Source organism: Plectropomus leopardus, chromosome 5, assembly GCF_026936395.1.
Source record: "Plectropomus leopardus strain MGB_pleo_1.0 chromosome 5, ASM2693639v1, whole genome shotgun sequence".
In the NCBI taxonomy this organism is placed as follows: domain Eukaryota; kingdom Metazoa; phylum Chordata; class Actinopteri; order Perciformes; family Serranidae; genus Plectropomus; species Plectropomus leopardus.
In genome coordinates, this window is record NC_142180.1 from 15,213,816 (window position 1) to 15,237,304 (window position 23,489).

Below are 23,489 nucleotides of genomic sequence, written 5' to 3' on the forward strand. Positions count from 1 at the left end.
TACATATATTTTGATTTTATCATCTAAACTTGGTGCCATTGGTGTTACCTCACAGCTTTGAAGTCACAATCGTATCAGCTGTCAAGCTATTATATTATTTAACTCTCCACAACCATTTCCATCACGGCTGAGAGGTGTGAATAATCATTTCACTGCGGAGAAAAACTGGCGAGCTCTACAGTACATTGGAGCAAGTGAGCTAGCATGAATGCCATTTATCTCTCTGACAAACTGATGGTTGTTTTTCTGTTGAGTAGTGAAAAAAAACTCCACATCCAGACCACCAACCACTGAGTGTAAACAAACACTGTTTTCTGACTGTGTTCCATCCAACGTGAGACTCCAGTCCGACATTCTCACAGCAGGCCCAATCACACGTCGGTAATTAAATGATAGAGCAGGGAAGGGAGGAACAGAGAGAGGCGGAACAAGAGGGGGGAAGAAAAGGGTATTAACAAGACTATTCAGCAATTTTCTGTAAACAGTCTTCTTTGTTCTCGCACTTGCTTTTCTTTCTTAATCACTTACACATCTCTGTCTCTCACCCTCTTCTATCATACTCATCTCAAATCTGTGATTTCTTTTTTTAACGTTATTTTCCTGTGACATGCGCTCCATCCCCCACTGTACTGTGCAGAACTATATACCCTCAGCTCAACAAGAAATAGACTTTAAGTCAAGAGTCACTTAAAGCTCCAGTTCCCCTGAAGGCCATAAAACCTTGGCGCCAATCCAAAATTCCAGCCGTAATTAAAAGGGGCACTTCAGCGATTTATGTATTACACTTTCTTAACGTTGTGGGACTCATCTGATGACATCATCAGGGTTATTTTTTTTCAAATTTTGGAGAGCTCCATCTAGAACCATGGTAGACATTACACAACCGTTTTCACAGGCTCCTCGTGACCAGTAAACTAAACTTCATGAATAAAATCAGCCCTTTTAAGACAATGGAAAAATCCCCTTCTTTTCCATATACTTCTCTTGATCTACAGAGCAATTTTAAACACTACTGGTAGAAATAGTAATGTTCATGGCTATGTTTTCACTAGTTTAGAATCACCCGTAACAAAGAATAGTAGTGTTTTCTATTCTACATTAGAATGAGCTGTTTATATCTTTACACAGCGCAGGTCCTTCTCCACAAATTTTAAATCTCTTACAATCTAATCTATCTTGGGGCTTTCTTGATTGACCAATAGGTGACTGTCGCTGCTTGTCGCAGTCAGGCTATGATGGTGCCACCTATGTGCCACCCAGGATTTCTACAGAGTCAGTTTCTGAAAAACAGACTGTGCCAAGCACACCACTGGTTTAAAAACATTTTTAGTTTTTTTTTATAAGGGGATCATTACACTCCTGATTGTTAACTCAAGATTTCAAGAGAGACAGGCACCATCACGCTGTGCCTCCTCCATAAATTCTGATGTTTTGGTGGGTTCCTGAATGCAGCATGGGTAAAACACTTAATGAACTCTTTTTTTCCCTCAGCAGCAGTTTGAGTTGCAAGGTGGATAATTGATGTGTTGATGAGATCAGCACAATAAACAGTTAAGTTTTACCTTCACTGCACATGACATTGTGCTGCTCTCTCTGTGCCTTAAGTATGCTTTATGTTCTGAGAGTGTAGCGAATGAATAATCAAATGGTATATATATTTCAGTAGTGCTACTAACAAATGTTTCAGCTCCAAAATTAGAAAATCAATATGTGGTGGCAGGTTTTACTCATGGCAGGCCGCCACAATTACATGAATGTGTGGGAACTCCTGACCAGGAAAAAAAAAAGCTTTTTAAAACAATATTTTATTTTCTGTAGCTTGCTTATTAACCTATTCTGCCAGAGAACTGTTCTTCTACATTATTTCCTTTACTTTCTCTTCCTCACTAAAAAGTGCTCCAAAAAGTACACACAAGTTGGCCACGGTGGACAACAAGTTGTATGAAAGAGCACATCGTCTATCAACTGGGGCAAAACTGAGTGGGAGAAGGAAAAAGTAAGAAGGGGACAGCAGGGATGGAGTAGGACAAAGTGGGACATATGCAGAACTGGGAAAAATGGCAGGAAAGGGGAAAAAAGAAGCTTGTTAGCCCTGATGTGTTCTCGGTCCTTTGAGAGACGGTGTGGAGCTGTGCACAGAAGTTGGCACTGGCTTTAGCTCCTCTTTAATCCCCATTTCCTCCCTTCTGCATTATTCATTTAAAACAGAAGAAGAGGAAAAACAAAGAGAGGGAGCCGATTATAAAAAGGTGGATCAAGGCAAACTGTGAGGGAGGGGGGAGGGGGATGAATGGTGAAGTGAAGGGGAAGGGTCCTGGAATTAAGCGGCCCCGAAGAGAAGAGTGCTAAATCAGCTCTCAATCCGAGGACAATAAATATGAACACAGACTGATGAGCTCAGAGACGGGCAAGAAAGGAGGTGGAGAGAGGGGTTTTTGGGGGGTAAGTTAAAAAAGGAGAGAGGAAAAATATAATGTGACACTATCCGGCCTGGGTGTAGGATGTGAGGGAATCAAAGGCACCTTTGAGGAGCCAGAAGACGACAGTGAAAGTGCTAGAAGAGTGGTGTCCATGATTACAAGAAGTGGAGAAATCTTTGAGTCTGTGCTCATGAAAGCCCACCCCAGGCCTCGTCTGAAACCCCTGCTTGACGAACACTGATGATACGGAAAGAGGAAAAAAAAGAAGAGAGAGGAAGAGGACCACTAATGATGGAGGGGTCCGGATACTACAGAAGCAGCGCACTCTCCAATTCATTTTAATCACTATTCAAAATCATTAGCCCAAATGTGCGAGCACTCGTGTTCGTTGGACAACGAGCCGAGAGAGAGACAGAGAGTGGGAGAGGACCAATTACACCTCAGCATGTGAGCCAGTCTTTGAGGTCTTTGAGCAAGATCGTCCAAGACTTGATGGAATAGAAAATGAAGAGAGGAAACTTTATTGTCTCTCAATCTAAAAGAAAGAAAACACAAAGATAAAGGGAGCAACCTTTGAAAATAGCCTTTGCAGAGGCAGCCAAACACACTACAGAGTCAAATCATTTAGACTTCTCCGTTCCTCAAATCTAGCTACAAAAGCATAAAGTTAATCAGGGCGCAACTCCACATGAGAGTATTACAGAATCTCCAACAGTCTGACAGAGGACCCAAACAACAACACTGACATCAAACAGGATTCATTATTCAACAGGCAGGACATGGCTGGATTAATAGCTAGGTCTGTATGTTTCTGATCAAACTCACTGTGGCTTTTCAGGCTCTTCCAACTATAGCCTGACAAAAACTGGATTCTTGAGGCCAGTGCAGATATCAGTGTTTGAGAGTCTGATAACAATATGGTTATTTTTAGGATCTTGTAATGTAAGCAGAGAAAATAAGCAAAAATTTATGACAGCGTTTCTGCTTAAGGCAAGTTAGATTTAAGAGTTTTTTAATACTACTCTGAATTAAATTTACCTATTTTAGAATAACCAAAATTGAAGAAAAAAAAAACCCACCTCGAGCAACATCTATTAGGGGGGGTTAGAGTTTTGCCCAAATGTTTATTGTAACATAAAACATTACTTTCATCTCGTGAAAAAAACTGTGTACCTGGCATTTGTTGGAGAGTATTCTTGGCGTTATTTAGTTTAACTCTCTGCATGTTGTACATATATATACTGTAAAGCCCTCTAATGCTAATTGCAGCGTGCTTTGTGATGGGGCTACAATAACTTTTGACTTGACTAACCTCTTAAACACTTTGGTTGCCTTTGGGTATTAAATGCACTATATAAATAAATATACTTTGCCTTGCATATATCACTGTTTTGATTTCCACCAGAAGTCTTTTGCATGAAGTACACTGAGCCACATATGCAGCAGCTTGTTCTAGTTTTAGCCGTGCCAGAAAAATTTTGATTAAATAGCTGCCTTACATTGAATTTTGCACTTACTCATGTCATTTAGGGTGCAGTGTCAGCAAACTGACAGACAGTGAATCCACTGCACTTGGCATCCCAGCTGGAAACTAAATTTAAACGTTGTTGTTCTGAGTGACTTTAACTTTATATTATATTATATATAACATTTTATTTATTCAACACACGTAGAACACATCAGAAGAGAAGATATAGACAAAAAAGCTCAAATACTTTTAATACTTTTTGTCTTTTCATGTCCATATCCAACCCTGATAAGTACATTCTCAATGGTGATATTACTTCCCAAAACGAACCTATATCATTCAACATACACCGCAAACTTAAACCGTTTACAGTCCAGTGAAAGTAGCACGAGAAATACACAAATATGTATGCCAAAACAGTAATAATAGTATTGCCCATATTTACTGCGACCATTGTTCATTTAAACATGCCCATTTTCAGCTGTAACCTTGCTGTGATTTTTTCCATATTAAAGACATTTTTCACCACTGATTTATGCTGGGTGGCTGCAGCTTTAGCCAGGAGGCTGTTATAATTTCTTTGCCATGGAGAGCAAAGAGCGAGGATTGATATTTTAATGCCAATTAAGGCCTCACTTGTGAGTTGAATAACTTCTAAAAACATTTGCAGGAACCCTGTATCACATGAATGCCTTAAATTTTGTTATTAAAGAATGTGACAAAAATGTGGTCTGACCGGGACATTTAACAGCTGAAAATTGTCTAAATAGATCTTTAGTATTTTTCAAATGCAATTTCTACTTACTTAATTGGCAGATATATATGCACATACTGATACATCTGCAATTAGTTAGAACTGGTTGTTAATATATGAGCACAGCCGACTTACCGCTTTAGCTGTACTTCAAACTTAATGTAAAGTGTCTGCATCATGTGTTTTGGAGTTAACTTTGACAAGAAGAAACATTAAGTATATAAAATGTAAACTGTGATGTTTCTGTTCTGTGTGTATGTTTGAGTGTGATATCTTTAGACAACTCAGACCTTCATCCACTCCCTGGTAGAGGGAGCACGGAGAATTTTTTATTCTTTTTAAAGGGAATTAAGACAAAGAAAACTGCTGAGGTCCATAGGGACATTACAAGGCCAGTGATCCATAATGCTGCTTGCTAACTATTTATAGCCCTCCTTTACATTTTTCACTTTCACATTTTTATAGGCTAATGATTATTTCACTGCAAAAGTAAATAGCACAGCACAAATAGCCTGGGCTTCATGTGAGGCCTAAATTGATTTATCCCTCAACAATCCAAATAAACTAGCACAGTGCTCTTCTCCAGTGTATGTACATTTCACCTACTGCAGCCTCTATAAAACACATCTGCACTATCACCCGACCCTCAATGAACCAGTAATCCCATTAACAACACTGGACTCTCCTCTTTCTTCATCTGCTTGTGTCTGCCCGCAAGTGCACACCTGCACGTTTATATCCCCTCCTCTCCTAGATTTCCCTTTGCTTTTTTACCACTATGTATAGTAAAGATGTCCACCATTGAGAGAAGAACTCAAGGACATGCAGGTGTCAACCACTCTCCTCCCCTTTCTCCTTCTCCCTCGCTCTTGTCCTCCCCACCTCCTCCCCTTCCTTCTCCTCTGTGCTCTGTTGCTCCTGTGTGTTGCCGACACGAGCTGGCACGTGGCTAAAAGCCCAGGCCACCTCTCTGCTCTATTGTCCTGCCCACTCCACAGCAGCACTGACGTCTCTCTTGTGGCGAGGGGCCCTTTGTTGCCAGCCTGTCACTTCAGCAGGTGCCTTACAGCAAAAGGCAGGAGCCAGCCAGCCAGCCATCCAGCCAGCCAGCCCGCGCCGCTTCGTTAGTGCGGCACACCGTTTGATGTGCTTATTTCATCAGCCGGAGACGGCAGCCAAGGAGGATGCTAATAATCACTTGAAAAACAAAAACATTCCACTCAGGCTTGTAAAAGATAAACTCCAATTTCAATGATAAAAGAAGAGTGACAGCCAGCCATGGTACCAGTCAAAAAAAAGACCGCCAGCCACACTACCCCTCGCTCTTTTTTCCTTGCCACCCCCCTTCTCCTAGGTGAAACCAATTCATACTGTCAATCACAGAGAATAAACAAGGTATATTGACAAATTGCTGACTGTGTAAGGGAAGATAAAAACGTGTGGGCAAAGTATGCAAAAACAGAGCTGCATTTAAGACAGCTGTGTGATCCCTCAGAAACCAGCTTAGTGTGTGAAGGAGCAGGCTGTGTGAAGGAGAGAACCCCCCCAGGCGTTCAGGAGAGGGGACCCTGGGGGTTTGGGCTGTGCTTGCACACCCTCACTACATTCACAGCCCTTCAAAATGCCATATCGCCATCACACCTCAGTTAAAATAGAAATCGAATGCATAATATGTGAAAGAAAATCAAGAGCACTTAATTTAGGCTGGCTGATGTGGCTGCAAGTGATGTCATAAGTTTTTAGGATGTTCGAGGGACTAATCATGGATGTAGTTCCAACTTCAGGCTGCAATGGTTTGAGAGCAGAAGTACAACTTTAGGGTTCCACATAAAGTTAAGTGCACCATTACAGAGCAAATCCTTGAGACTATTAACATATGCAGTAGGTGCACCTCAGCACAGCGAGAAGTAGTCTGATTTAGGGCTAGGACTAATTGATTATTTTCATTGAAAATTAATTTTCAGCTATTTTCTTAATTAATCTATAGGTCTATTATAGATATGAAAACGGGAAAATGTCATAGTCACAATGTCAAAAATAGTCGTTTCACTAATTGTTGCAGCTCTAGCTCTCTTTTTTGGGGGGAGAAAGCAGTGTAGTTTCAGTTGAGGTGGTTCACATTTGGCAATTTAATGTGAGAATCCCCTAAATAGTTACATCATATCACTGTAAAGTATGGTATAGTGTGACCCTCTTTGATTCAACTCTTCTACATTGAAATACCTTTACTCTGCAGCCTACCACACAAAACACTCCTATCTATAAGATCTCTTTTTGTTTTGTTATAAAAGCAGCTATTTGTGGTATTTTTAAGAGCACACCTCTCATTTGAAGATTTGAACAAAATATCCACACCCAGATGTGCACACCGCAGCAGCATGACAAAGAACCCAGGGCTTTAGGTTGCATTAGCGCCCTGTAGCAACAACTCACGGTCTTTCACAATGCAAAACAGAGCATTGCACAGCTGAGCAGGGCTTCCAGTGCTCCAGGACCAATAAGGGCTTTGTTTGTTAGCCATGTCACTGACTGACCACCAAATTAGCTTCATCACCTCCGGCACCAGGATATCGGATGTGACATTCTGTACCACAGGGCTGTGGTTCTGTTTGTGTGCAAAGCCAGAGGGCTTACAGTAAAAAATAAATAAACAAAGACATAAAATAGGGACAAATGAGGGAATTTCATGAAAAAATAAAATAAGTGAATGCCACGCTCACTTTTTTTTTGTTCTGTAAGGAATGTTTTACAGAGTCTAGTCTTCATCAGCACAGCCTGACTTTGTGATTACACCAGCAGGAGCTAACAGATGAGAGCATCATCAACTACAGTGTTCAGATTCTGAACTGGTATTACCCTTCACTGTCCTCCATTAATATCTATAAAGCAGGGCTCTATGCCAACTTTTTTCCCCAAGGAATACATGTGATCATAAATGAGAACATTTAGGAGCACACAAAAAAATTAGGAGCACAGTTTGAAATGTTCCAACACAAAGTTCATCAAACCATTAATTAACAGCCTTCCGAGATAGACTCGCCATACGAAAAATCTACCTGCTTGGTGCATGTTAATTCCAGATCCTGCTTGCGAATATCCCTCATAAAAATTAATTGGCCATGGTTACCTAGGTTTTTTTTTTCAAGCAAAAGTAATTTGTCCAGGACTGCGTGAAAAAGTTACAGTTGCTGAAGTTAGTGTCTCTATGACCCCCACACTGTGCTCCTGAATTATTTTTCCAGTTTGCACTATCATTTTTTGGCGCAATAACAAGTGAATTGCTCACACTGTAGAGCGCTGTAAAGGAGAGGATGCTGCAAAAAAGACGGCAGCTAGTCATGGCCTATGTGAAAAAAAATGGTGTAAAAACAAACAACCAATGTGGCACAAGACCATTACAAAGAAGACTCAATACAGCATGTGTTATTTAAACAAGAAATTAAAGTATAATAGGCGTATAAAGGACGATTACAAAGGGGCAACCCCGAACAACCTTTTAATCTATCTTTATTCCAAACCAGCAGTAGTGCCTCCTGCCCTGCATGCAGTTCTGGCTGCGGCTGGGTTCCAGGACAACAATCAAAAAGCAGTGACTATTGACCTATCTCTGTGTTGTTTGGAGATGATGGGGCCTTTCATTTGAGTTTCTCATCTATGAAATATCCATTTAAAAAACATCTGGTGAATGCAGTCTATTTTCCCTTCACACAAAACCAGCAGTCGCTCATACTCCCTTCGAGCAGGTTTTTTTCCCTTCTCCCTGGATAGTTTGAAGCCGTTACCCTGCGTCAGCATCGAAGTTTGTCTAAGAGGAAATGACAAGAGCAAGATGTCCAAGTCATTAGTAATGTGAGAGGAGCAGTTCCCAGGCATGTCTCGTTACATAGTTGAGTGCTAACGTGAGGGCTAAGGGCTCGTGTTGGGGCTTTTCTGGGCCCAAGCCTTCTCGTATGCTCTGTGGGTGGACGGGGAGGGAAGAGGACCACAACCCCTCAGCATCTCCACGGTCACTAATGGAGACATCCAAGACCCTGAACCCAGAACAGCCAATGAGCAGAGAAACCAAAACACAAAGTGCAACTCCACACATTGATGTAACACGCATAAACTTAGATACAAACAGATGCACACACAGAATAAAGTGGATGCATATACTGAATACGTACTAATAGTGGGCCCATGGGAACGTGGCTCCACAAAAATCAAGCTTGGCTCTGGCTCTGGTTCGGTTTCAGCCTGCTGCGGCTTCTGTGGTGGGCCCTGCTGGCTGCCGTACATGCACGCACACACAATCTTCTAACCAGATCCAGAGCACGTCTACTCAATCAGAGGTCAAATACAGTACTGTTGCTGCATGTGACTGTGTGTATACACCCATGTTGTTGTCACACTGCCAAGGAGGATGACTCCTTACTATGAAACCGACAATAACACAACTACTTTGGTTGATTCCAGTAGCACAATTTATCCTGGCTTAAGATCACATCACACAGAAACGATTCGGTTTGACAACATATGTAAATCAAAGCAAAGCCAAATGATCAGCTCAAGGTTTTCTTCAAGGTTTTGAATTTGGGATTAGAAAAATAGAAACTGTGTGATGATTAATAACAGGGGGCGCAGGCAAGCATGCATTGTTCATTTCTAGACATATGGCTCTGTCTTGAAGAGGAGGTGTACCTTTGAGGAAAAACTTGGGACTGAAAATAAATCAAGAATAATGTGACTGTATAAAAGCCAGTCAACATTTTTGGAATGGGTACTTTAAAAAAAATCTGTTGGCATCTATTTCTATACTTATAACTCCTCTACTCCACATCAATTTTCTGGGGAAAGAGATGTATATTATGTCTAGTTGTGGCAAAGACGTGAGAAATTAGTTTTATTCTACTGCTTTACTGACTTTAAATTGCTCTGGATAGACCAAGAGTGGAAGCCAAACACCTCAAAAATGTACATTTGGCCCCAAATTATTCAAAAAAAAAAAAACAAACTTGCATGTGAGCACAACACATGCATTGGCAGACACAAAAATGTCTGCATAAGGAGTTTATTTTTATTCCTCGGGCTCTCGTCCTTCTTTGCATGAGTGCATCACCCGGCACACCGACAGAGCATCCCAGTATGTGTGCGAGTGTATGTGTAAGGAGCTGACGATCGGAGAATAACGTTACCCCTAAGGGGTCGCACCTCTCTCTATTCTCGCCCTCCTCCCTTATCCCTCCTCTCCACTTTGTGCCTGCAGGGATTTCCCTTTTCAGTTCAGGAGAGATGTCAGACCGGTTCCACCATCCCTCACACAGAGGCTGGACTCTGCCCTGCATTCACCCAACATCTGTAAAACTCCCCAAATCAGCCTCATTTCCAGAAATCAGGGCTGAGTGAAGCTCAACAGGGCCTCAGCTGAAACCAAATGTCTCCAACTCATCTTCAAACACAGCATTTGCTTATTTTGAACACAATTCACATTGCAAAATTAATATCTATGGACACTGTATTAATTTCACTGACATGGAGCAAATCATGAGAATCATTGGCTAACAACTGGACCCCCATAGTAAGTAAACTCCACCAGAAATACTTGTTCACAAGCACAGATTACGCTGTATCTGAATGATCCTTCATAAATATTTAGAGATGGGAACAGAGCCCAGAAAAGCAGGAAATAATCAAATGTCACAACCCTATAAACAATCGCTTTCATCCAGCCCATAATAGCTAATAGAGTCTTAAGCACTCGCTTAATCCTGTCATCAGATCTGTCCCAATCCGCTCTCAACATCATACGGCCAGTTATTTTCTTTCTTCTGTACCATCTATCAATCCAAAATCACAAAACTCTGCTTAAACGTCATCAATATTCCCATGTCTTCATCCTGTCATCACAAACAGCGAAAACAATGAGAACCTCCTTCTTTAAAATGTTCAGAGGACACAGAGGAACAAGGATTTACAGCGCTCACACTGCTGCCTGTGGTTTACATGTTAAAAGCCATGCTTTTTCTTTTATGCACTTTAGAACATACTGTGAAAAAAAATCATCCAAAATATTAGACCTTGCAGGTTTTGGGTTCATTGAGGCTCATTGTTTTACTTTTAATACCATCATGTCCCCACACATCCAAATCTTGATTTCAACTCAAACATGGCCAAGAGTTACGTCAATGCAAGCTGAAGCTATGCTTGATACAAATTACAAAAAATGTGTGTGATTTTGGGAGGGGATTTGGGTACAATGACCAAATCCAATTGAGATTTAGCAAATCATTGATACGATGATTTAAAAATCTACTTTGTTTGATACAAGTATAAATAAAGACCTTTGATGATACTTCAGACCAAAATTCATGTTATTTACTTGACATTTTAACCCAAGGTACTACATAGGAATCCCAGTGCCAGGTTTGCATATCAGAACACAGCTGATGAAATGAAAAAACAGCAGTTTGCCAAAACTGCAGCGAAAGATAGAAGGAAAGACAAAGAGCAAGAGAAATCGAAAGCAAAGCATCTAAACCAGATAGGTCCTCCCTGCCTCCTTCACATATTAGAATATTAATATTAATGAAACTTCCTGTCCCCCTCCCCCCCCCCCGTTTTTTCCCCCTCAGACGATTTGAACATGAAAAACTTGAAAAGCGCAAATTCCAGGAGTTGCGAATCACAGTTTGACCCGGAGCCACACAGCAGACACCGACCATGACAGACTCGCTGTTCAAAGCAAGCGGGAGCTGCTTTCATCAGGCGATCCTGGTGTTTTTTTTACAGTGTGACACCACCAGCCCATGCCATCTGCCTTTTTCTAAAATCAGAACTTCAAGATGTGCTTCCTGCTTGTGCGTTGTTTTTAGGTGGGCTTTACAACCAAGGCCCAGCGTCACGCAGGCTTCTGCTGCTGTGCTGCTTGCTGACTGCTGTTTACAGCCAAGCCCTGCAGAAAGGCGCAATGTTAAATATTCACTGTTAAACTGTCAAGCCAGAACTGGTTGGGAACCCAGCCAGGCATTCACAGTGCAGTTGTGTTGAATGCCCCCCCCCCCTTCAAACACAACCCAACCAAATCAATCACTTTTCCTCCAGCCAATCCAGAATCAGACCAGCCTACTTCCCTCCACCTACCACACACCCACTTCCTGAAATGCCAAGACTCCTGGGGACCACTTTATTAAGTCCTTTTAAAGACCTTTCCCTTCCATTCATACTTAAAGTTCATTAACTTTATCATAAATCCTACACACAAATAGATTAGCATAGATATTGTTTGCACTTTAAAGACACCTCTGCTCTTGCCCTGAGTAAGTCGCCGCTAACTCCTGATGCCTGACTTCAGACATCTGTAAAATATTTTTATTCGGTGCCCCACTACCGCACTGGCAAAGGTCTCTCATCCTTGGCTTGGCAGGACTTCTGACAGAGCCAGCCGGCAGCGCCATACAGGCCTAACCCCTGCTGCTGCAGCTTCCTGCTGCTCAGAGGGAGTCAGGCTGCCTGCCTCCCATTGACTGTGGGCCAGGCTGGGCAGAGAGGAGGAGGCTGAGGGGAGGCCCCCGGTAGAGAGGACCCCCAGGAGAGGAGAGCAGAGGCAAGAATGGGGGACAGATTGAGAGTCACGGAGGTTGAGCTGTGGGAAGAAGTAGTAAGGAAACTAAATAGGGAAGAGGAGGAGGGGTGGTAAGCATAAGAAGTGTCTTAAGATGGGAGGCAGAAATACGGGAAAGAGGAGAGATGGGTGGCGTGGAAGTGGAAAGGGAGCGAGACAAAGGGGCTCGAGGGCAGGTTAGGCAGCAGGAGTTAAGGGGAGCTTCTCATTATGACTCCTCTTCCTTCTTCATGCCCCCAGGCCTTGACCACAACCTCAAAGCCCCAGGCCAAACCAAGAGACCAGGGAGACCAAGGAAGACAGCTGTGAGTCAGGGTACAAACACAGACCGAGGAGAGGAGGGGGAGAAAGATGTCCCCCGCACCCAAATGAGGCAGTGTGAAATAAAGAGATGCAAAAATGGAAAAAAAATTCTGAGTCATTTAAGCAGTGTTCACATATAACAGGACCAATCTCATATCTAGATTTTTCTTTATAATACAGCTGCACAGTGCATTCATAAAGTAGGTTTACGTTAAAATTACTGTAGCCAATCCAAGTTAAAAATTGTACAATTAAAAGCTAAAAAGTACTGCATTTAGGGCTGGGCAATATAACAATATTATATTGATACTGTGATATAAGACTAGATATTGTCTTTTTAAGTGTTGTCTTTTCTTGGTTAAGGCTGCATTACAGTAAAGTAATTTGAACTGAACTCTACCAGCTCTTCTATTGCCTTCACCCACCAAGTCATTATATCCACATTATGATTATTTATCTAAAATCTCATTGTGTAAATAATTTGTGAAAACACCAATTATAAACCCTGTGAGACCTAAAAAAATTGGCTTGATGTCTTTCAAAAACTTGAAAAAGGTGAAGAGCACCAAGCAACTCAGACGATATGACCAGCACAAAAAACTGAAAAAAGTACAAAGAAATTACCTGAAAATTAGAAAAAAGAAACAAAAAATAAAGTAAAAGAAATAAAAAAAGAAATTACATGAAAAAAGAGTTTAAAAATAATAATAATTCTGTAAAATAATTTTAAATATGAAACCAGCTACTTTAAAAATAACATTCAAAATCTATTAATTTCTATTCTAATTCTAATTTCTATTCTAATTTCTATTTCTAATCTATTAATTAACTTGCGATTTGTGGTACAGTTCTTGCAAAGTTGCTCACTGCTTTTTGGCCCATGTTTTTAAAAGAAAGAAAACCAATTTGCTTAGATTTTGAAGGTTTTAATATTCTTTCTTTCAATGCAGCACAACAAAAAGTAATGTCGTTGAATGTTTCAAAGGGTTAACCCTAAAATATTGCCACAACATCCTTATCGAGGTATTTGATCAAAAAACATTGTGATAATTGATTTTGTCCATGTCCCACAGCCCTTACGGCATAAATAAAATATAGCCCAAATTAAAGTTGTTCTTTTAATAGTTCTCTATGATATTTTGTATAGTAGTGTCCCATAATATTTTGTACAATATCCATGTAGAGGAGTGTTTGTGTGGAACAGTAAACAATATGGAGGATTTGAAACAGATAAAATTTTGATATCCCCAGCATGAGCAAAATATGATGTTTTAATGAATCAACCTTCTTTTCAACTCCTCCTCTCTCCTCCAGTGGATGCACAATGACATCAAGATTATCATTAATTGAAACTGCTCTCAGTAGCACATCAGGAGCTTCAAACACTGTGCGTTACATATATTTTCAGGACTATAAAGAAGCGCACTGAGGCAGTGTCAGCAGCTGGTATACACAGAGTGCAATGGGTTACAATAAAGAAAGAATCTGGCTTTACAAAACCGATACTGATCAATTAATAAACGCCTCACGTCACAGGAAAAGCAAAAGTAACAGAATGTAAAAGAAAAAAAGAGTGCAGTGAAATGTCCCTGGCTTTTCACACTGAAAAGGGGGAGGGTAAAACAGACAAGTCTGTCAAAACAAGATGCTCTCACACAAATTTGCTCTCTTCTGCAGCAAATCCCGTGTGAAACATTAAGGCTCATTTGTGATGAAGTTGGAACAAACGCCCATAGCACAGTCAGCAAGCAACACACACACACACACACACACACACACACACACACACACACAAAAAATCTTCCTCCCTCATTCTGTTCATGAGTGCAAATTCATTCTGCTTTTGTCTCATCTCATGACAAATGCATACTGTCACTGTCACTGATGTGGTGTTTACAGTGGCATATAGCATCTTGTAATTATTCTGTGAAAGTGAATTTGTATCCTGAGGGATTTGTATTTTTGCGTGTGGATAATCAAAAGCGATAGAGAGGGAGAGGGGACGATTGGAGAGTGATCTCCGATAAAAAAGGAGGATGCAGCTTGAGAGCCATATTTCCAGCACAGTTCACAATATGCCAACACGCATTTGGTGGCTTTGTTTAGATGGCAACAAACAGCCGCTTATTCCTCAATTTGAACTAACCTAGAGAAACAGTTCATGTATAATAGGTATTGGATATCTTCAGTATAATGCAGTCAGTCTACAAATAGCCTGACTAAATGGCTCTTTATGTCGACTGCCACGGATTGCAAAGGTTGGTAAAATGCTGACTCTCAAACAACAAAGACCTGCTAAATTAAAAAAAAATAAAAAATTAGAAAAAGAGTCAGTGTAACAAACTGTAACAGCTACACTGTGCAACTATTTCAGTCAAGTAAGTATCTCAAAATAATTCAAACAGTGTAATATATCTGCCAATACATCAAAATTATTGAAATGTTCACCCACATTCTGTGTAACTTAACAATATTTTTTTAAGTGGGCCTTGTTTTAACCTTCCCAGTGTGCACTTTGGTATGGCAGGCATAGAAGCTATTTATTTCTTTATCTTTTTATAATCTCTTTTTCTGCTTCTTGCCTCTCTACTGTATTTGGAAAAACTGCCTTTTATGGTACTGCTTTAATTAATCCATTAATATAATAAGTTCATAACTCCATGATATATAAATAGAGTTTATTAAGAGATAGGTTTCAAAGCTGAAGATAAAAATAAATAAATAAATAAAAAAGACAGCATGAATAAAATCTTTTTTTTTTCCCCGACACCCTTTGTAGTAAAATAAACCACCAATATTGTGTGGTCATGGCATGAGCTGACCAAGGGGCACTGAAAGCGTTTCATGAACTCGAAATGGGGTCCTAGGTCAGTAATTTTTGTGTTTGCATGTCTTTGAAGTCTGTTTCCCCCCAGAGCACTCCAGAGCCCGTTGAGGAAAGGCATCAATGCCACAGAGAAATTGAGAACTTTCACGTGACACGGGGAGCCGCGAGGCATCCTCCAAGGATATTTGAATGCTTGAAACATCAGTGACCCTTCATAAGATAGAAGGGAGATGGATATGAAAAAATATTGACTGGCTGGCTGTTTGAGGGGAGTATAAGGAGCTGCTCAGACAGCCCACTCTCATTGCCAAAGACCTTACTCTAAACTCTAACCAAAACTGAGCCTGGAAAGGAAAGACTCAATTCTAAATTCTTCTGGGGAAGGCATCAAGCTTTTATTTTCTTTTTCTTGTTTTTTTTTTTTTATTATTATTAATACAGCATCTAATCACAAAGAAAGTAAACTACACGAGCCTATATCCTAAGTAGTGATCTGCTACCTTTGCCAGCACCATTTCTGTACGATGCTTAGCCGAGGTCTTTGACATCATGCAAAAGACAGTGTTTAATGTAGCTCAAAAATGGCCTAAGGAGGCATCTTCCTTTAAATATGCTTTGCGAATGAAAAAAAAACAGAGCTAACATTTTTTTGTTCTTGTGAAACCCAAAGGCAAGATGACTGTTAAAGTGGTCAGATGACAAATGTCTCATCTGATCTTTAATCCAGCAGAGGGGCCAGCTCCAGGGCTAAAACAGGAAACTCTCACAGGATAGAGCGATTCGGTAAATTCCACTGCGCTAAATCACTGCTTTGGGTGCAGCAGATTCCTCCACACCAATGAATGGCATTTTAGGTCTCACTCTGAAGGCCTCAGAAGTAGAAAGTCTGGCTGTCTTTTTTTAAGAATTATTTTTGGGGCATTTTTGCCTTTAATGACAGGACAGCTAGACAGATAAAGTGGAAGAGAGAGAGGGAATGACACGGAGCAAAGGACCACAAGCCAGAACTGAACCAGGGTTGTTGCAAAGGACTCAGCCTATAAGGGGCGCACACTATACCAGGTGAGCTAGAGGCCACCCCATCTTCCGGCCTTTAAAACAGCACTGACAGAGACAATGTGTACGACTTAGGCAGCAAATATATGAACGTGAAGCCAGGCCAACCTCTTGCTCATGTGCTAATGGCACATCATCAGTGCCCGTTGCCAGAACCAAGCAATCTCAGAACTCAGCTATGGGTCTGACAGCTATAAGCCTCTGAGGGAAACGGACAATATTTCAGGAGATGAGGCATAGCCGGCATATATCTGGACCAAGACCTGCTGTCCCATGCACTGGCTATTTCAGGTAATATCTATAAACAAATATCTACATATCAGGACTGCACCAGTATGACATTTTTTGCCATACGACAGCTGTCTCCGAAAATATCATGTTTTCATAATATTACGGCACACAATTAGTATCATTATTATCAGTTACAATTAGCTGTAAATGAATGAAAACAGAAGGGGATTTTTTTTGAAAAAACACTTTTCAATAATTGAAATTTTGGGGCATTTTTAAATGGAAGTATGTGTAAAAAGGCAGTCAAGGGGGAAAAGAGATGCACATGTGCAGGAGAGATTCACCAACTGATTGCATTTTTTTCAATGCCATATATAAGTAAATGTGCACGCTATGATGACCGTCAGCTTTCATACCACGGAACACCTTAAAACTGGCATATCGCTGCAACTCTGCAGATCCGTTATACGAAAGCGAAATCTGTGTCAGATGGTAGCTGATTACGGCTGGTTACGAGATTGTTTTTATTTTTAATGACAAAACTATTTTTTCTATGTGCTTCTATTTTTAGATTCAATCAGTCTAAACACCCCTGCTATCACCACTATCTAGTTAACCGTTAATACCCTTATTAAAGCCAAACAATAGCACAAGGCAAAAATAATTAAGTTTTGCCAAAGCCTGTCAAAAGTAATCCACCTCTCAGCAGCAGAAATTCAAAGCGGGATATACTGGCAGAAATCCCTCACCACAGAGACTGATGCAAACATTTGGCAGCCATTTGCTGATCACCCGGTTCATGACACATTCCTTGATAGTCAACTTCACACAGCCAGCCGGTGTTCATCTCCATCACCTGATGACGCTGGCAGACACAAGCCTGTTGTCTTTGACGATAATCGAGTGTGGCAACACAGAAGTGAGTAATAACTGGGTCAACAAGGTATGTCAGTTCCCACTAACTCTTGTCTGAATCATCTCTCTGCAGCGTAGCCAAACGTGATGGTATGACGCCTGAAATATTTGGCTGTGATAGGCAGCGACAGGAACATGGCATGAGACACTGTTTTCGCATGTGTGACCCCCAAAACGGTTAGGCCCAGGAGAGGTAAGTTTATTTTACTTAGCTGTGTGTTGTGCTGCTGGGTTTTAGTTCCCTCTATTATTATATTATCATTATTATTATTGTATCTTTTAAAGATATTTTTTAATATTATTTTCATTCTTACTATATATGAGCCATGATAAACTGACCAGAACTGTTTTTGCAATCCGTAAAGGTTTTTGCAATAACCATCCTGACTCACAAAAAAAGCAGTGAGTCACTTTCATCCTAAAAAAATACTTCTGGATTTATTTTTTATTCAAATAAACCATCTCACTGCAACTACCAGCAGCTCTCTTCCAAATAAACACTGTCTTCCTCATAACTCTTATGGTGTTAAACAGCATGAAACAGACAGCTGGAGGCAACACTTGGGTCGTAGCTTTTACAGACAGAGATGGGTCAGAATTTGCACTTAACACAAACTTCAAATATAGTCTTGTGGCACAATTTCCACTAAAAATGATTTAATGGCTAAGAAACATTTGTTTGTTCGTAAGACTTGTAAACATGGTCTCAGGGTTTGGAGAAAATACAGAGGTAGCCTTCTGTTTGGCTATTGCTATTACATTGCTACATCAGTCAGGGTTGGAACTAGACATGACAAAAAAGCTGCTTAAAATACAAGATCTTACATTTGCTCCTAAATTATAACCTTAAAATGTAATTCATTATTAAGACATAATTTGATTAAGTTAAACATCTTTATTGCCCTTACTGAACATTTGCATTGGTGTGAAAATGTAAAGATTTCCTAAAAAAAAATACATAATCTTATATAAGCAAGCATCACCTACGACTGATTAGATGTGTGCAGCTGTGTATTTATCTTCTGAGACTCTTCCCTCTGCCTAGATTTTCTTATTTTCTTCTTAATTTCTGTGTTTGAAACGTTTATAGGCGCGTAACCCTTTAGCGCTCATGTGAGGTAAGAACTTTCTAAAAAGCAGAAGAAATATTCAAATACCGTTTCACTAGCAAATGTTTTTACAAACAGAATCAGAAAATACTGCATCGTATACCTTCAAGGTGGAGATGTGAAGCCACCAAGTGATAGTGAAGCACAATCTTCCTAGAGAACCAACAAGCAACCGAATCAAAGTTAAAGTCACTTGCTTTCTACTCTCACTTCATGCAAGCACCCAACATACTCTAAAATCGAGTGTGTTTTTAATAAATAGTGCCAGGAGATGATTCCTCAGACCCCCAACAGAGGCCCGGGCTGATAGTTTATCTATTCATTATTAATGTTTATTTATCTTTTGACTGGCCCCTGGCCTCCTGATACTTTGCAAAAGAGGCCCCTGGGCAAAGCAAGCTGAGTATCTCTGGTTTAAGGAACGTAGATGTAACATTCAATAGCACGCATACAGAGCCATGTAAAAGGTGTCCACTGAAACAAGCTCAGTGACTTTGAAACTATACCTTTACCTAAAAGATCAAATAAATAAGCAGCAATTGTGATTGACAGTGGGCCTGAAGATTAATGATGGCACAACCTGGTGTCATCTATTGTATTAATTTGCACAGCAGTATGTAAGTTTATTTCTAAAATTGCTCCGTTTTGAAAGATCAACATACTTAAGTTATCAAAAGTAAAGGAAACTTGTAGGCTCCAGTGAATATATGTCATTGCTTGACTTGATGACTTTTGAGTATGTTTTATACTTCTACAGACGAGAATGATAAACCACACATAAGTTGCACACAGACACCCCTACACTGCAAATGCAAACAAACATAAACCAGCATGCATGTAACAGTGGAGAGTACATACAGACACGCTCTGCAATGTCAGAGAAGTTAGCCTAATGTTTAAGAATAATATCGACGTAAGTAAAGCCGAGTAAGGCAGTAATTATGCAGTATACGTGTACAACAACATCAGTGTGACACTGTAGCATGGCATCTGTAAGTGGCTGTTTGGCTACTGTCATTTTACCACCTCACGTTTAGCAATGTCACTTGAAAGCTAAGTTGGGACAAAGCTGTTCTTTTGCAAACTGTAATTATAATGTTACAATAACACTGTTAGCTCTACATGACAGGGACGACTGTCATTTCAAAGTAGTGGAAGTTAGCAATGCGACATGCTAGTCGGCTAACATGCTAAGCTAGCTGGCGAACTTCTCTCGAAACTTTTTCAAGTGAGTGTCAAGATCGCCTTTGCGCTTGAAACAGTGAGTTTAAAGTGGGCACTGAGAGACTGTCAACCCCTAAGTAAGTTAAAATAAAAGTCTGTAACAGTTAACAAGTGGTTTGTTAGCTGTCCAGTGTAATGTTAGTACAAATTCATGAGTTTACTATCAGCTAACGGTGTCTCATATCTTACCAGGAAGTGGGACTCTGTTGCTAAGCTATTCCTTCTTCACGTTGAAAGTTTCTCCTGATGGTTATGGCGGTTGTCTTTGTTTTGACTTTCCCTTTTCTCTCCAAGGTCGCTCCTAAAAGTCGAGACTCGGCGGCCCTCTCTTCTTGCCTGAGCACCGCTGCCTGGGCGCTGGAAAAGTTTTTCAGGGAGAGAGAGCCTGTGCTGCAGAGCCAGTCGAGATGTGTACGTGTTCTCAGACAGCCTCTCCGGTAGCTAGGCCCCTCTCATCACCACACTCCTGACCCGTGTGCCAGTAATGTAAACAACCCAGCATTCCCGGAGCGCAGGGGAGGGGCGAGTGTCAAAGAGCGGAGGGAGGCTGTCAAATACCGCGAGATTCAACAGAGAAACTCAAACCCAAACCACCCAAACACCCTCCTTTGGACTTTCTATTCCCAACAAACGTGTAAGGAAAATTTTCATAATATTTATAGAGAGATGGGATCTGATAGTGAGCAAGTATGTTCATTATTGATCTTGGAAACCGTTGATAGGGACATCTTGACTCAATGCCCTCTTACTGCCTTTTTGTAGAGGGCCTCTGTGCTACCTTACACCATTGGTTCTCAATAAGGGGTCTGTGGACCCCTATGGTTCCTCGTGGGAGCTCCAGTGGTCCCCAGAAAAAAATGTAGAGTTGTTTATTTTCATGATTTAATTCACTATAGAAATGCGCCTAATGTACGGCTGCTTTGTTCTAGCCTTAACTTGTATGGGGACATCTCCTCGGTTTTTTTTAACTCTTTTTTTTAATGTCCATCAACAGGACAACAACTCATCTTTACTGAACACACGAGACGCATCCTTCATAACACTCAGCAGAAGTTGCACCACATTAAGTAGTTCGCTATTTTAACTAAAAGTAGGAGCAACTTAAAACAGTCTGTGAATTTAGCATCAATGAAATTAACTTACTTATCTAAATAAACCAGAGAATAAAATAATATCTGCCAAAAAAAATAAAACTTCTAAAAAAAAAAATCATCTCACATTCTTCCCCTTCTTCAAATGAAATGTCCTCATTTCAAATTTTCATTAAAAAAAAAAAAAACCTCATCATACACCAATGTGAGTAATAGTTCTTGGCTTTAATCTTTTAAGTTGGAGGTCCTTGAAGTGAAATCTTATCAAATGGGGGTCAGAGACATAATGTGTGTCAATCTGGGGGTCCTCGACATGAAGAGTTAAGAACAACTTTATTACACAACATAAGGTCATAATGCAGGACCAACTTTATTTGATTAGTTGTGCAAATTTGCTAATAAAATCTTGCAGTTGATTAAATGACATGAAATTATTTACATTGAACTTCAGGCTTTTGGGGCACCTCAGGGTGTGGGGCAGTTACCACAGTTGGTAATGTGCAATCAGCGTTTTAATTTTGTAACTTACATACTTAAGTTAATCCTTTAACATGGAAATAACAATTTGACTTTTGAAAAAAAAACTGAAACAATGGCCAGCTTACTATTTTTTTGCTGAGCTTTGAACCACATGAACAAATTTGAGCTTGCAGTGAAGATGAAAGTGAGGGCATGGATGGATTACTGAACGGGCCTCCCGAGCACAGGCCCTCATCTGCAAAATGTCACTCAAATTAGCAATCAGAAAGAGACACATAATGACCACAAATAGATACAACAAAATGCAAAGGAACTACAAAGAGATACAAAATAATAACAAAAAGGGACCACTATGTGACACAAAACCAAGCAAAAACACAAATTTATTCAAAAAGATATTTTTTGTCTATTCTTTTAAACTATATTTTGGATATTTTTCTTTCCTTGCTCATTGCCTTTCCCCATGTTATTGAAAGAACCCAATATGCTCAGGTCTCAAAGGGTTAAACTCCATTATATTATATATTATCATTATATATATATATATATATATATATAAATTTTGATCTTCAAATTAACAAAAGCTGTCAGATAAATATTGTGTAGTACAAAAGGTATTTCTCCCCTTTAAAAAGAGAAATAGTATAAGTGTATATTTTAATGAAAATAAGACCTTTTGCTGCAGAGTAAATACACTTATTTACTTTCACCAACTGAGGGTGACACATAAGTTGCAACAAAACTAAAAAATACCAACTTCATTTAGAATACACAATGATGATTCGCTTATGTGAGTGTGTCTGTGTGCAGGAGAGACAGAGGTAGGCTTAATGGATTCTCCTGAACACAACAGTTATAAGCGCACACTTCGACACACAGTCCCGCTTGCCATCATTATACACATGCATGCAGAGTACCCACACATCCCATGACACACACCCACGGCGTGCTCCTGGGAATATCATGAGAATTTATTGACAAAAATGGTATCGCAGATTGACTCGCATGGACAGCGAGAGCATCTGGAATTGATCAGCTTACTTTGCTTTGATAAAAGTTTCATCGTTGATTTCAGACTGACAATTCAAACACTGCTGATACACAGGAAACACATCTGTCTTCTTCCCATCCCCATTGTTAATAATCAACAAGTTAGGTGGGGTTGTGTTTTTTCTGCTACACTTCAATAGCCTTTTTTGTTAACCTCACTGCAAATATGGAAAGGGAGAGATGCCTGGAGTGTAGGATTTTTCCCCCTTTTTCTTCAACAACAGTTGAAGATTAAAAGAAACGTCTCACAGAAATCTGTCAATTCTGTATGTGAATAATGCTGTGTGGAATTTAATGGCATGAGTTATATTGGGTTTCCTCTACACCCACATTTTCTTTCAATAAGATCAATGGCGCTCAGTGACAGATAGGGACGGTCTTTTGTATCTTCAAATTTCAGGTTTCTGAGGGAATAATTAGATGGATGGATGAAAAGTAATGCATCAGTCTGCGAGGGGAGCTGCACCCAGAGATCCTCTAGTTCAACACGCATGCCTCCACGTCTGTTTGGTAGAAAACTGTTTAATAATCGTGTTGAATTTCCATTGTTCTAAAAGTGGCTCTCTGCACTGATCTGGTGCTTTAAACCAATAGCAAACTTTTTGTGTTCTTTTTTGCTGATATTGTTTATTTAAAAGAATGGATTTCCTTTTGATTCTGGGATATTTTTTATAGCATGAAGAGAGTATTGTCATCTTTTTCACTCGCTTCCCCTTCAAACTTTCTGGTGTCGCTTGCAGGTAACCAGGATGGAAAAGGTTCTCCCTCCAGGGGAAATGAAGAAGGTTGAATTGCCGGATTTATAGAGACGCTTTAGACATTTTACTGTAAGCGTGACATTTAACTCTGATGCATTAGTACAAACCCGTGCTCATATATGGGGCCTTTTTCTGAGCAAAAATTGCCCACAAATGCAATGCAATGATAATTAAATTGGATTTATGAGAATGTGGCCATAAAT

The 23,489-nt window shown here is 40.1% G+C and overlaps 1 protein-coding gene across 1 annotated transcript in view; it reads right to left on the reverse strand.

The window, feature by feature from the left end:
- Positions 1-20,410, reverse strand: part of nek7 (NIMA-related kinase 7) — a 70,359-nt gene extending 49,949 nt beyond the window's left edge. Inside the window, exon 1 of the mRNA XM_042515112.2 lies at positions 20,097-20,410. The gene's annotated coding sequence lies outside the window, so the exon portion shown is untranslated. The remainder of the gene's footprint in view (positions 1-20,096) is intronic.
- Positions 20,411-23,489: the final 3,079 nt, after the last annotated feature.